Here is a 2,310-nt window from a genome sequence, read left to right as displayed (position 1 = left end):
ATGGACTATGTTGTTTAGGGCGTGAGGCGAGGCGAGGCGACAGACCAATCGCCTCGCCTTAGCGCGCTTAGGCGTGCTTAAGCGACCGCCTCAGACGAAGTAAGAAATTAAGTATAGTGTATAATGTAAAAGAAGAAGAAGAAAACAAGTACTATTAAAGTATTAATGAAGTCCCAAAGTGTTAATGAAGTAGTGAACTACTGATTCTGTATACTATATTACTATGAAAGACTTCAAGTGTTAAAGTCTCAAAGTATTAATGAAGTAATAATGAACAAAACAAGTACTATTAAAGAAGTAATAATTATAGTTTATATTGTAAAAGAAGAAGAAGAAAGTAAAAGAAGACCAAAAACAGATTCTGTTTGGGAGAGAAAGAAACTGTGAAGGTTAGAGAGAGAAAGTGAAGTAGAATTATTTAAGGAGAAGAAAAATACAATACAGAAAGAAGAAAACAAAAGTCGACACCCGAGGAAACCAGGGCTCGCTTCCCCGAGGCGACTAAAGGCGCTCGCCTAAGCGTCTCAAGTCGACACCTGGGGAAATCAGGGGAAATCGCCTCTAAAAGAGGCGACACCCTTGTTTACCCATCGCTTTTGGCGCTTAGGCGCGGGGAAGCGTCGCCTTTGACAACATAGCTTATGGACAAAATCTGCATGATAGTAGTATCAACTGAGATACGATATAAAAGAGCAAATGAAATAAAAGAAAGGAGATATGAATAAACACAATAGATAATTCCCTTATCCTTCATAGTTTTCCACAATACACATCCCTCTGAAGTGCCATCAGCTTACTATAGAGGTATCTACCACCTCGGCATTCCTATCCTGCAAAACATGTATTTATAGTTTTATACACATGTATTAATTTATCAAAACAGAGAGAGATAAATACCCATGTGCATAAAAACCTTCACGTTTTTACTAAAAGTACTCGTAGAGTTGACAAGTGATATAATCTACATTCTCTTCCAGCTACAAAATAAGAAGAGAAAGAATCTACACAAGAGCAAGTCAAATTTTTGGTTTAGATTCTCCAAATAATAGATAACTAATTAGAGTTTTACAGATTTAAAATAAACGACAGATTTAAAAACTGTCGGCTGAACTATATGCCATAATCCACACTTCCAAGTGATCAACCAAATGAACCTTAGAGATAATTACCAAGTGATCAACCTAATCAACCAAGTGATCAAGAATACCAGGAGAATTCACCCCCTTTCTTAGGTAAATCGATTAGGCCATTCCTGAAGATCCAATCTTCAAAAACTCTCATACTACTCGAGATCTTTACTCCATTTCTCTTTTCATGAATGAATCTAACCACATTGAAGTCGCCCCCAATGCACAAGGTAAGTCCCACTTGGATGCAACTAGGTCTAGTTCCTCCCAAAAGTCCTGTCTCTTTTCTTTCTTACAAAGACCATAAACACTGGCAAACAACTAAACAATCTGGAAATTTAATTAGTAATTTGATAATCAATTACCAGGTAACACACAAGAACAGGTTGGGATCCCAGTCAATGCTGAAGTATTTTGTGCCCATCAAGTATAGCCAAAATAGAATTTCCTTCCGTCTAAACTGCTTCTCGAGAAATTCGACGGGCCCGCTTCAGTTGGTCAAACAAATTAGTAAGAACAGAAACTTGATGAAGCTACTGAAAGAAATTAAGGTTTGTATAGTCATAGCTGGGATCCTGAACTCTTTTAAATCTGCATCAACTTCTCAGTTGCTTGCTGGTGTTGTTATAACATAGTTCTAGTTTTGCTTTTTTACACCAGTGAGAATACGTTATGTTTGATAGTATGATAAACCTAACTAAATTCTAGTCGACATTACTACAGCTGCCTTAATTCATTCGACTCAAAATAGAATGAAGAGGGCAACCAAATCTCCTCGAGTGTACAACACTTGTTAATTCTATTTTTTGTGAAAGTTTTTCGGATTCATATATAAATGCCAGAGAATAGGACGAAAGGCTTATTCACAAACAAGATTAGTGTAAAAAAATAGTGAACTAACCAAACTGCTGTGATGATACTTGTGCAGTCCATCAAAGAATTTAGTAGTTGTAAATTGTCTCTTTCTCGAGTTTCAATGTCGCAGGGCATCTTTCAAGAGTTGCAATGTCCAAGGGAATCTTTCCCGAGTTACACACATTTGCAAGAAAATAGAATTTTGAATATACTCTTGATAACCTTAGATCAAAGATAACCCCCAAATACCAGGCCCATCGGAGTTGTTCCTTCTGATATTGGGGATCCATTTATCCCAGGCCTATAAGAGTTGTTTCTTCTGCTATAA

The sequence above is a fragment of the Eschscholzia californica genome, unplaced genomic scaffold (assembly GCF_041429995.1).
Source record: "Eschscholzia californica isolate CP2 unplaced genomic scaffold, dmEscCali1.0.p SCAF_5, whole genome shotgun sequence".
NCBI classification, from domain to species: domain Eukaryota; kingdom Viridiplantae; phylum Streptophyta; class Magnoliopsida; order Ranunculales; family Papaveraceae; genus Eschscholzia; species Eschscholzia californica.
Note: the sequence above shows the minus strand (reverse complement) of the source record.